Source organism: Rhinolophus sinicus, chromosome 5, assembly GCF_057876585.1.
Source record: "Rhinolophus sinicus isolate RSI-liver-muscle chromosome 5, RSI-T2T, whole genome shotgun sequence".
NCBI lineage: Eukaryota > Metazoa > Chordata > Mammalia > Chiroptera > Rhinolophidae > Rhinolophus > Rhinolophus sinicus.
This window is the reverse complement of record NC_142505.1, coordinates 91,220,056-91,233,807: the sequence shown is the minus strand read 5'-3', so window position 1 is coordinate 91,233,807 and position 13,752 is coordinate 91,220,056. Positions and strand designations below refer to the sequence as shown.

The 13,752-nt window shown below is 44.0% G+C and overlaps 1 long non-coding RNA gene across 2 annotated transcripts in view; it reads right to left on the bottom strand.

Annotated features, from left to right (window-relative positions):
• LOC109457455 (uncharacterized) overlaps window positions 1-13,752 on the bottom strand; it is a 280,743-nt gene that overhangs the window by 229,342 nt on the left and 37,649 nt on the right. The gene's annotated exons all lie outside the window — the stretch shown is intronic.

Here is a 13,752-nt window from a genome sequence, read left to right as displayed (position 1 = left end):
CTCTGGCAACCAGCATTCTACTATCTGCTACTGTTTCCAAAAGTATAATTTTTTTTCCCCAGATTCTACATATAAGTGATGCCATGAAGTATTTGCCTTTCTCCATCTGGCTTATTTCACTTATTTCACTTACTATAATGCCTTTCATATTTATCCATGTTGTCACAAATGGCAGGATTTCTTTTTTTTTTTAAGGCTTAATAATATTCCATTGTGTGTATAATATTCTAATCAATTGATATATATTTGACAAAATATTAAATAGTTGGGTAAATAGGATCTTAAATGAATCCTAGCACCTTAAATTGAGAAGTTTCTTCCATGCTTCCTTATAAAGCCAGAGGTACGCTGATTTCAGGAAATTTATAATAACGAGCATGGCAATTTGTAATACATGATGAGGGTAAATTTGTTTTTCCAAAGCAACTGTTCAAATTCACAGTGCTTGCCTCTACATGTAGGCATGTATTTCAAAGATGAAAAACTACCCTGAAAAACTGAGTGGAAGAGGGAGGAAATACAGTAATGCCCACGGAAGGATATCTTAGTAAACCATGGTAATCAACAGGAAAGCAGGATTTGATTTGCATAGTGTATTTCTAGGACATGCCACTTAGCGCCAGTCAACCCACAGAGCCTATGACTCCTGAGACTCCGGAATGAGTTTAGCTGACTCGAGCCTCATTCAAACACACTCAAGACAATCCCCAGAAAATGACTTCACAGCAATATTCTTTCCAAGAACCAAGTCTTACTGTCAACTCCGGTTACCTTTGTCTCCTCTTTTCACAACACAGATATCTTAATACTGAGAGTCTGACTGCCTTCACATCTGAAGGTATTGATTTCTTTTCTCTTTTTTCTTTTTTTTTTTTTCCTGAAATGCAAATGCTATGACTAGGACACTCATTGTGAAAGGAAAACTGAGTCTTCCGCCAGATTAATCCAATGTTTGCTGGCAACACTCTCCTTGCTGTATTTTGTCTTTCTTCCCAGAATCAGGAAAAAAATATTAAAACATGGGTTCATTGGAAGACATGTGGTAACAGTGCATTTATTTGCTCATTCTGTAGGAATTAACGGATGTCTAATATAATGAATCTATTATTAGTGATTATATTTTTATTAAGTTTCTATGTGAGAAGTCTATGAATGATCAATTGTAAAACATTTATTATAGCACAGTGGTTAAGGATGTGGCCCCAGGAGTCAGTTGCCTGGGTTTGAATCCCAGCCTTACCATTTACAAGGTATTGCTATTGACGGACGTGACATAAACCTACTAAGGTTTAGTTTCCTTACCTTTAAAATAGGAACGAAAATAGAAATAAACTTGCAAGATCACTGTGTCAATTAAATGATATATTCTCCGTGTGATGGTTAATTTTATGTGTTACCTTGACTGGACCATAGTGTTGGGGGCAGGGGAAGGGTGCCCAGCTCGTTTATCAAACATTATTCTGGGTGTGTCTGTGAGACTTGAACCAGTAGACTGAGTAAAGCAGATTGCCCTCCCTAATGTGGGTGGGCCTCAGGTAGTCAGTTGAAGGCCTGAATAGAACAAAAAGACCGACCCTCCCCCCTGCTTCAAATAAGAGGGAACTACTCCTGCCTTGAGCTAGAATATTGGTCTTTTCTCGCGTACAGACTTAGACTGAAACATCAGCTTTTCTCGGTTCTCAAGCCTGCCAGCTTTCAGACTGGAACTTATACCAATAGCTTGCTTGCTTCTCAGACTTTCAAACTAGGGCTGGAGCAAACGTATTGGCTCTCCTGGGTCTCCAGCTTGCCAACTACTAATCTGGGTACTTCTCAGCCTCCATAACTGCGTTATCCAATTTCTTATAACAAATCTCTTTGGATAGAGATAGATAGAGATAGAAATGGAGGGAGAGAGAGAGAAAGAGAGGGAGGGAGGGGGGAGAAAAGGGGAGAGAGAGAGAGAGAATAGAAAGACAGAGATAGAGACGTCGAGAGAGAGATGAGAGAGAGGAAGGAAAGAGAGATAGAGAAAATGAGAGTGAGAAAGACAGAGAAAGAGAGATACATACATGAGGGGGTGGAGGTAGAGAGTGATTGATTTTCTATTGGTTCTGTTTACCTGGAGACCCCCATCTGCTACACCATACAAAGCATTTAGCCAGTGTCAGACTCATGGTGAGCACGGGATAAAAGGTTAGCTATTATTATAAATAAGGGACTATATTGGGCCCTGGAGGAGGCAACTACTGAGATGACTCGAAATCAAACATTTGCTTTCAGGGAGCTCACAGATTGACAGAAAGATAGGGTGTGTATGTATTACTAGATGCTATTCCCTTGTTTGAAATCCTTCAATGACAACCTATGAGCTAGAGGATAATGTGAACAATGCCTGAGGATGGACCACAAGCCCCTTCATTACCTAGTCCCTGCAACACCTTTGCACGCCCTCTGGGTTGACATGGACTTTGTCTGTCACACACTGAGTTCCCTCTTGCCTTGTGGGATTTCAGCAACAGCATCCGCTGCCTCTGAGGGTGTGTCCTCTATACTCCTGAAGAATTCCTATCTATCTGACCGATGGCGTCTCATGTCACTCTAGATGCTCCATTAGACCCTGCATGTTCCCTTTAGCATCTTTCCTTCTTTAAAATGTATCCCACACGGTATCACTGCTGTTGGTTTGCAAATTCTGTAGAGGTCCTGGCACGAGACCGTATCATGTCTGCACCTAGGATGCCAACACAGTGAAACGCTCCACAGGAGCCACCAGAAGGCTCATGTTGGTGCAAAGGGCCCAAGAGCTTCCAAGGAGAACCTAATCTCAAAGAAGAGGAAGTCTGACGGAACCTCTTTGACCCAGGAACAAGAAAGACCTCAGGCCTGGGCGGGAGGCTACTTGAAATCGGTCACCTGAACATCTAAAAAGCCAGTACTCAAGAGTTGTCATCTTGTTTCCCGTTCAATAGAAGCACTAATTCCATTTGTGCTTTCTCAGACCAGACTTTCTTCTTTCAATTTCCGGGAGCGCAGGACAGAATTAATTTGCATGGCCAGGTCAGCCCATGCAAGGTTCAAACGTACCTTCTCGAAATCAGCATGTGGCTGATCATCTCAGTGGTCAGGAAGTCACACCATGGATCTGGGCTCCTCGTAAACCACAAAGCTACTACAGCCTGGGTGCATTTAAAGCCAACAAGTAGTAGAGGATAGAGTACAGGACATGAAAGGGGGTGCAGAGCACCCTCTCTTCCAGCAAAACAAGAACAACACGTCCTACTCAGGAATGTTGCAGAAGCCTTGCCTGGTGCCTTTTTGTCCCCAGCCCCTCTCCATAGCTTTCCAGTCCTGAGAGCTGAAGCCATTCAGTGCCCTGTGCGGAGATCTAAGGCCCAAACTCTCATCAGAAATAAGCCTTAATAATATTCAGTATTAATGTATTTGATTACACGTTCAATGGAACAGCACTGGAAATTACATAAAAGTTCAAACATAAAATGATCTCTAATCACTCAGAGCAACAGGTAATATTTCAATATATATCTTTCCTGTGTTATATCCACACCCACACAGTGGCATTATACCAAAATATTGTTATGGGACTTGCTTCTTCCACTAACTACATAATTGGAGCATTTTCTTGTGTTATTAAACAATCTTCATTATTTTTACGGTTTCGAAACCCACTATAGCTAACCAGTCCGCCTTTTTGTAGGATAAAAAATTATTGCCACTGTTTTTGGTATTCCAAATAACCTCATAATTAATATTCTTGAGTATTGCACATTATGAAGGGTGCCCAGCTAGTTTATCTGTATTTCTCAGAAGTCATAATACTTCTGAGCCACTAAGGATTTCCTTAGGTTAAATACTTAGAAGTGGAAATGCTGGATCAAAAAATGTGTGCACGTTTTTAAGAATTTTGGAGCAGATTTCCAGAGTTTCATCGGAGGGTATCTTAGGGAGTTATACCGACTCAGAAGAATTTAAGGAGCCCTAAGCTAATATAGAGGTAACACAGCACCCATCCATCCACCCTTCCATCCATACACATAGCAAATATTTATGGACCACATACTTTACACATAGGCTGGGAACAAAGTAGTGAAAAAAACAGAAATCGCCCCTGCCCTTCCTGAACGTACAGTCTGGTGGGGAAATCCAACTGGCAATGACAATACTGATCAGTGCAGCCTTGTGACTGTTTCCATCCTGAGAGTACGTCTCGTGTTAAAAACAAGGCCCCTGCCTTCTTGCTGGGGCTCAGCGTCCATGCTGGAAACTGGGTCTCCTGATTCTACCACACCGGGGGCCAAGTCTTGCTCTCATGAATTCTTGTGGAGCTGCTACGGGATCCTGCAACAGCAGGCAACCCTGCCAAGAGCATTTCCTTCTGTCTGTGCAAGTTACCCGTGCCAGACCCCAGCTGCACGTTACTCCTTTTCTGGAAAAGTAATAAAGATCATGGCTGCTTTGGGCTTCACTTTACTCTATGCCAGGCCCTGTACCAGGCACTTAATATAAATGATTCCATTTAATCCAAGTAACAGTGATGTTATTCCATGTTACGAGTGAGGAACGGGAGGATAAGAGGGTTTTTCACTTGCCCACTGGCAGCAGAGTTGGGATGCAAACACAGGTCTCTCTTCCCCGCATTTCACTGTACCTGTTTACCTGTCTATGCTCTGATACAATGCTTTGTCCGCTGGCCAGCCACTGCAAGGTCCATCTCCAAAGAACTGTCAGACCCAGTGGGCAGCTGGGGCTTAGCATTCTCCAAACTCTACCTCAACAAGGTATCAGGATGGCCGGGGCAAACCCAGTGACCTCCACTGCTCATGATTCCCAAAATGGGGACCAAAGATCACCTGCTGCAGAACAAAGGGAGGTCCTTGTTAAATGAATAGAATGAGATATGCACACGCAGTGGAATATTATGCAGCCACAAAAAGGACTGCAGTGCTGAGACATGGTGAGCACGGAGGGACCTCAAAACATTATGCTAAGTGAAATAAGCCAGAAGAAAAAGGACCAGTACTGGATGATCCCATCGATATGGATTATTCAGAGACAGAAGCCGATGAGGGATTGCCAAGGGCTGGGGAGGTGTGGGGAACAGAAAGCGACTGCTTAATGGAGATGGGGTCTCCTGTGGGGGGAGGAAAAGGTTTGGGAACTAGACAGAGGTGACGATGGCACCACACTGTGAATGTACTAAATGCTACTGGACCGTTCACTTCAGGATGGTTACTTTTATGTCATGTGACGTTTACCTCAATTTACACGGGGTGGGGGCGGGCAACAACCTCCTGAGTCAATCCATTTGGGCCCAGAAATGTCCTTTTGTAGAAGATCCCAGGTTATTCTGCTGCACACTAATATATGAAAAACATTCCTTAACAAACTCCCAGTATGCCTAAACAGGACAATCATCCAAAAGAACCCCAAAATTAAAGTGTTGTATTTCAAAGGTTGATTTTCAGAAAACAAATCCTAAAGCAAAAGTGTGATTATAACAAAGAGCCCTAAAGCAACGTGGCCTCATTGATCTGCCTGATGCCATTATGTCCAGTTAGCAAGGAATTCAGAGGCTTTGCCTGGACCATGTGCACGAGTCCAGGCCAGTCACATGGGATGGGGAAATGAGAACGGAAAGCAGGGGGCAAGCAAGGAACGGGGACATATGTGAAGAAGGACCAAGGCAAGGTCAGAGGAGGAGGGATACTGGCTAATTGATATGACCGGGTACAGTAATGGCACAGCTCATGCGTAGCCCTGAATTAAAGTAAACGGAAATCAATGGGCTAAGAACCATGGATTCGATAAAGCCATTAAGTCATTGCAATTCCTTTTGAGGTGAATTAATTCCTTCATGGCTGTGTTCCCTGTTGCTCCCAAGACTCAGTTCTCTCCTGGTGAGGGATGTGGGTGGTGTGGCTCCAGATAAAAGCTTTGTCACCATCTCCTCCCACCCACTTTGCCCCTATGAAAGGGAGACGTCTTTGCTTTGGCTGTCCTCCATCAGCACATTGTTCTTGCTTCTGCCCCTAAGTCCATTGCTTTCTGTTGCAAGGGAAATGACCGAATCTCACCTGCTTACACCAAACAAGGGACCAGGACTCTCAATGGTTAGTGCCGCTGTTGGTAACCTGCCCAGGGAACCATATCAAGTCATCGTGTGTTCCCTCGCTCATCAACACAGTAGGGAGACTTAGCCTGTGGCGGGTCCGGTATCAAGAATATCACATATATTTGTCTTATTTCATTCCTGCAACAGCCCAATGACATAGGCACTATTGTGCCCATTTAGTGGGTGAGGAGACTGAGTCCTAAATGGTTTAGTAACTGTTGCAATGTCTCCTGACTACAAAGCCTGCCTCATGACAATTCTACTAGACTGTCCCCATTGCTCCCTAACTGAAATCCTGCAAGACTCCAGGAAATGACTGAGTCCCACTGCACCCACCGCCCACTAGCAGTCAGAGAGGATATGACAGCATCAAACACACAGAAAAGGGGGGGCTTTCTCCCAACTACAAAGTCTATGTTCTGAGGGACACTGACAAATAGACGTCCACAGTCCCAAGTTCTTATCAGCCAAAACTCTCATTAGCACACAGAGGGTCAGGAGGGAGGATGGGAATGTTTTAGGTGCGTGCTAAGGACCAACAACCTACATTTGCTACAAGGAGAACATACGGGCAACATTAAGATAACTTCTATTGCCAAGGGGTAAAACGTTTGCTTTGGATTTGAACAAACTGACTCCTAATTCCCAGCCCCTCCTCTAAATTGTCTGACCTCTGGCTGTTCTGACCTTACTAAGAATCCACATTCTTATTTGTCAGCTGGAGATGTTTATCTCACATGGTGGCTAGAAAGAATAAATGGGGTATTCCACATGAGAGCATCTGGTACGTGCCTGGCACAGAATGAATTCGTAAGTGCTAGTTGGCATTATTATTCCCAAGACCAGGCCAATAAGTTACACATGCGTGGCCTTGGGCCTCCCTGGCAAAGGTTAGAGCCTGTGTTCACAAACACCTGTGCCCACACAAACCTGGGTGCTTTTCCTTGCTAACCAGTGTGTGGCCTAGTTACTTACCCTCTCTGAACCTCAGTTTACCTATCTTCCAGGTTTGTGGACTGGAATGTTAAAAGGGGAAAGGTTTTAGTGACAGCCTGGCCCCTTCATTTTATAGATTAGATCACCTATCATAATATACTGTTTGCCCAGAGTTTTAGACTCTGCCATTTTTTTTTCTATCCCAATACTGCAAAGCATGCTGATCAGGAATTAATGCAGTAAAAACTGTAGGGCACACAGCCAGAGGATAGATAGCCAGAAAGAAGGCACTTGGAACCACTGGCCACTAGGGGCCATTGGTAAGCCACAGAAGCTGGAAGGATTCTTAACCTGCCCTCTGGTAAACACTGCATCTCGTACATAAAGGGCTGTCTGGACTATCAGAAATCCATCTCAGGGCCCCTTGCAAGGTAAGCTGGCCTTGTTTTCTCTAAGGGTGTTCAAAGCTCCATTTCTCCCCAAGGTTGGAGAGAAGGGAGGATGGGCTGTCACCTGCTCCTACCTAGTCAGTGAGCCACAGGCTGGTGGGGGAGGAAAGACCAGTGTGGCAGGATTTGTGAAATCTGGGGAGATCCTGCAACTGCAAGAACTTCCCCACCTCGCAGTGACTGAAATCCCTTTACGTCTTAGAAGCACTGTGAACTCCTAAAGCTGCTGATAAGGGCAGACATCCGGGGAAGGGTCCACACATCAGGCCACTGTCAGATGCTACTATACAGGAAAAGGAATCAGCACACAAGGAGGGAAAGTGTCCAAACCTGGAGTTCCCAGATGGGGATCTGAATTCTAACTTAGCCAGTTTTTAGCTGGGAAGCTTTGGGCAAGTTACCTAACCTCTCTGAGCTTTGGTTTCCTTTGAACCCCCTAAATCATGGAATTTTTGTGTGGGTTTAATTAAATGAGATAATATATACAAAATTTCAAACATACAGAAAGGCTAATAAGTACTTTTTATTAGTTGTTATTCTTATTTTGTCAGGTCAAAACAAGAGCTGAACTCAAGGCCTGGAGAACAGACATGCTGGCAGGGGGGGCAGGGGTTGAGAGGAACAGGGGTGCAAGCAGAGTTTAAGTGGCAGGAGGAAGCCAAAGCAGATTTCTCCAGTTTGTTGAAGTTCAGATGAAGCAAGTAAAGAAAGTTTGAGATGTGCTTCATATATTCAGAATTCTTTGCCCGCAGTATGTTTGTAGGGTATATAACGGTATGTGTGTGAAGTTAGCAGTGTTAAAGCTATAGCTCAACTTTCTATTCCAGATGCCAGAGAACTTGCACAGTCCCCTGGAAGTGGGACACCAGAGGCAAAACGAGAGTAAACTAGCAGTTGGCAGAGAGATGAGGGAAATGAGGAAGACTATATAACGTGACCCACTTCTGGACCTCACGCTGTGAGCAACACAAAGCAAATCAGAGCATGTCCACGGGGGAGTGAGTGGCTCGGGAAGGGTACACAAACAGTTCCAACAGAGGCACTAAAGAAATGGGGGTGATCTGCTAGAGAGAGACACAAAGAAAACTCAATCCCTACCTTTGGAGCACTCAAGGACTGTGTAGGGAGCTAGGAGCAGGTGACTGATTTATGGGAAGTGGCCCAAGAAGGCAGACCCGGGATCAGTGAGTGTTAGGGAGTCCCTGAATCCCCCAACACTGTATCCTCACAGCGTGTGTGTGTGTGTGTGTGTGTGTGTGTGTGTGTGTGCACGCGTGTGTGTTGTATATATTGTGCATCTTTTAGGGGAAAAGGATCCACAATTTTCAAGCTTTCATCAGATTCTGATGACCTCAAAAACCGTAAGAATCTCTGATACAAATAACAACAGCTAATATTTATCAAGCAATTACTAAGTACCAAGCACTGGGCCAAGCCCTTTACGTAAGTCATTGAATCCTCACAAGAACCCTCCAGAGGCTGTGCAGCTGACTATGAATGCAGGCTTTGGAGCCAGCCTGCCCTGGTTTGTATCCCAATTCTGCCACTAGCAAGCTACGTGACCTTTCGCAACTCACTTTCTCAGTTCCCTAGCCTGTAAAATGGAAACAATAACAACCTCAAAAAGTTGTGGTAGGGATTGTTAGTTAGTATATGTAAAGCTCTTAGAACAACATATGACAAATAAAACTAACAATCAGCTTTCATGAGATGATACAAGCCAGCTACAGCACACATATTAAAGTTCTCTCTCTCTCTCTCTCTCTCTCTCTCTCTCTCTCTCTCTCTCTCTCTCTCTCTCTCTCTCTCTCTCTCTCTCTCCAATAGAGATAGCTAACAGATGTCTCCCTGGTCCCTTGAAGGAGTGGCATTTATGTAGAATTTGGAGAAACAAAGTTCATATTCTGTTAGAGAAGATAGGTTTTAAAAAAGGAGTTTAAGAGAGGCTGGCAAAAGAATGGAATCTGTTTGGGTCAAAGGATGTTTCTGCAAATGCTGGACATGGGTTTTCTTTCGGTAAGAGGGAAAGCAACAGTTACCAGATACAGAGTGCTTATTACCTGCAAGGTGCTTTACCGTCATCCTTTCATTTAATCCTCACCATAGCCCTTTGAGGCTGGTGGTACTAGGTGGTACTTGCCCCAGATTCACAGAAGAGGGAAAGGGGACTCTAAGACGTTAAAAATGGACCCAAGGACATAAGGCACGAGGGCCATGAGGTGAGAGAGGAGCCCAGGCCTGTGTGACTCTGAAGTCCACGTTCCCTCCACTTTTCTGTGCTGCTGGGGAAGTTGCTTAAACAACAGAAAAATATCCAGGGAAGACGACTTGGGTCAACGTAATGGTGGAGAGAGGCATCTGTGAACGCTCTTTGGGTAAATTCTAAGTGGAGGCTTTCACAGTCTTTCTAGCGCTCTGCTCCAGAGAGCTCCAGCACTAAGAGAAGGCTCCCCAGCCTGCAAATCTCCATGTGCTGCCACCATGGGGTAACTTTCTTTTCTTTTCTTTTTTAACATTTTTTTTATTAGTTTCAGGTGTACAAAACAATGTAATAGTTAGACGTTTATCATTTATATCCCTCACACAGTGACAACCCCCCTCCCCCCATCCACTACCCCTCTGACATCGCACACAGCCATTACATTTCCACTGTCTCTATTCCTAATGCTGCACTCCGCTTCTTGTAACTATATATATAGCTATATAAAATATATATAAAATCATATATACATATATATATATATAAAATTGTAGTTGACATTCATTACTGTTCAACCTCAGCTTCAGGTGTACAGTGCAGTGATCAGGCATCTACATCCACTAATCATTAGAGAAATGCAAATAAAAACCACAATGAGAAACCACCTCATTCAAAATGGCTATCATCAATAAATCAACAAACAACAAGTGCTGGCGAGGATGTGGAGAAAAAGGAACCCTCATGCACCGTTGGTGGGATTGCAGATTGCAGATTGGTGCAGCCACTATAGAAAACAGTAAGGAGGTATCTCAAAGATCTGAAAATGAAACTACCTTATGACCCAGCAATTCCACTCCTTGGGGTTACTTTCTAATGGTGGTTCCTGAGACTATCAGTATCCCCTCTTCTTAACCACGAGGGTTCTTCCCACAGACTTAGCTCCAGCACCCAACTAGAGGCCGTTTGAGGAAACTGCAGCCGTGGAATCATAGTCACGTGACCCAACCAGATACACAAAAATGCTGTCTTCTACCACCTCTGATGGACTCCCCCTTTTATGCTTCTAGAGAGGTCATGCAGGATATAATTAGGATCGCAAGTTCAGGAATTAGATTGCTCAGTTCCAATCATGGCTCTGTCATTTGTAAATGAGGTAACTTTGGGCAACTTACATCATCTCTATATGCCTCAGTTTCCTCTTCTATAAAAAGGAGGTGATATAGGGTCCCCTTCAAAGCACTGTTGGGAGGATTCAATAAAATAATATCACAAAGGGCCTTAATGGAAACTCAAAGCAATACTGTAAATATATCACGCACTCAGTAAATGTTCACTGTTATAGCCTGTCTATAGATCCGTCTTCCAAATGCAATTTTGGGGACTTACTGGGTCCCCTCCTCCCATTCTGGAACTCTGAGCCTAGGACTCCTTGACTTACTTTTATTCAGCCTCAAACAGTAATTCATAATCCTTTTCAGACTCGCTGGTTCCTTTGGAAAGTGAAAGCTATGTATCCTCTTTCTGGTAAAATATACATATGCAGATTGTATTTATATTTCTAGGAAAATACAAGGGCCCCTCAAAGCCCATCCTTGGCCACGCTCACCAGACTACAGTTCTCTGCCTTCCATTTAAGTGTTTCAATCTCTGGTTTGCCACCCAAAGCCTTGCCTCTTCCTGCTCCTTTTCTATTTTGCCCTCTTTCCTCTGATTCTATGTGCAAGTGTTTTTCAGGCCTCGCCTTCCTACCTGCCTCCCATCCCTCAATAACCCACATACCTCTGTCATCCAATGGCATCCCACATAACCACCATGAATCAAAATAATTCAGTCCATCTTTTCAAGGGATGACTTGTAATAGTAGAGAGAATGGTAATATTATACAAAGAAGAAGTTCGTAAACTGTCTTCCCTTCTAACAACCACAATTCCTTAGACTCCAGTTTACATGCCGCCATATCTGCTTTTGCTATTTCTGAAGCTGCCTTTTGGTCCAGAAACATACTTTCAGTACAAGACCAGCTTGATCCTGTAGCATCCTGTCTGCCTTGAGGATAAGTCCAAAACATATACCTTCCAAAGGCAACACTTCTTTGGGATGCAGGCTGAAATTCAGTAGGTCCCCAGAGATAAGACGCTGTCCCTAGAAGTGGACAGCATGTTTGATCAGTAGGAAGGTCATGGTCATTTTCATGCCATGGAGACCTGTACGTATTATATGTGTGACCTTAGGTAAGCCCCTCTGAGCTTTGCCTTAGTCTCTGTAAAATGGAAATAAGAATGGGAGGAAAGGTGGTGGTGAGCACCAAGTAGGAAAGCCTACGGAGGTCAATTAGGGTCGCAAAATCATCCTACAAAATGTGCTCCACACCTCATTGCTGAATATCACTATGGTCACTTTCGAAGTACTCCCCTTGGGAAGCTATGCACTGATGCCAGCGCCTAGTCCACCCTCCAAAGCAATTCTGGAACTTTTTCTGGAATGGCCATCAGAGCTGTCATCATATTACTCTTGATGACCTCAATGTCATCAAAATGTCTTCCTGTCAATATTTCCTTTATCTTCAGGTAAAGAAAGAAGTCATTGGGGGCCAGATCAGGTGAGTAGGGAGGGTGTTCTCATACAGTTATTTGTTTACTGTCTAAAAACTCCCTCACAGACAGTGCTGTGGTAACTGGTGCATTGTCACGATGAATTGTTGGCGAAAAGTTCAGGTCGTCTCACTTTTTCACGCGGCCTTTCCAGCACTTCCAAATAGTCCACTTGGTTAACTGTTTGTCCAGTTTGTACACACTCATAATGAATAATCCCTCTGATATCAAAAAACGTTAGCAACATTGTGGCAACAATTTGCGAACTTAACTGTCAGACGTCGTATGTGTACCACCCAACCATCATTCATTAACTGAACACCTATTGATTGAGAACCTGCTATGGGTGGCCCCTCAATGAGACTGCCAGCTTGCGATGAGGAAGACGTACTGCTCAGGGCTGCTCACAGTGCTTCTGGGAAAATAGATCTCGGCAGCTCTGTGTTAGAAGAATGCACAAGACACTCTAGCAACCCAGAGAAGAGACACAGAAAAATACTTAACATACAGCAGGCGCTCAGCAAATGTGACTCCTCTTCCTCCCTTAGCTGACAGGTAGTAACCAAATCAATAATCATTTGACCGATGATACCCCAGAGGGTAAGTTCTTGGTCATGTCCATCTTCTCAGACACCAGCACGTGTCATCTCTCATCATCCCCCCAAAATGCATGGACAGAAACACCCAAAACTTCATTAAGCAGAGGGCAGAGAGCCATTTAGTCCAAATGACTTGAGCCCAACTGTTCCCTCCATTTGTTAGAGCACTTGCTGTTCTTATCTTGTGGCCAGGAGAGCAATAAGAAAGAAGGCAGCCAGGAAAATTAATCAGGACCCGGAGAATTTTAATAAAATGTTATTAGAACTTAGTGCAAACTGTAGGACGGAGGAGTTGCTGTAGCCTCTGGGGCACCTGTTCCTGCTTTAATTAGATGACTCAGGTCAAGCCAGTCCAAAAAAAATGCCCCACTGGTTTCTAAACTCTGCTTGTGGGGCTCACTTACCTACAGCAGAATCACATTTCTTAGCTCCTCTCCAGTGCCCTCGCCTTGCCCAACACCTGCTCCATCCCATTTTTATTGGTAAACCCCTGCTGTTCCTTCCAGAAGCCTCTACTTATAGCGCATTCATGGCACACACTCTATGGCAGATGAGTGCCCAGTATGTATTAGAAATCAAAGATCAGGCTTTTTGTCCCAGCTTCTACCTCTAATTCACCGAAGAACCTTGGTCAAATCCATCCTTCCTCAGTAGGTCTCAGTTTCCTCATCTGTAAAATGAGGACATTAGAATAGATATTTCATCATCTCTACTGTCTTTCTACTATTCTTTGATTCTAAAAGTGCACATACCACATGATCGGCAATAAAAGGGTTGTAATGACAGCTGGTGAGGAAGCACCCCTACCTGGGGTTAGAGGACAGGATGGTCTTTGTTCTTTTTCTGCTCCCAGTGAAAACTCAAA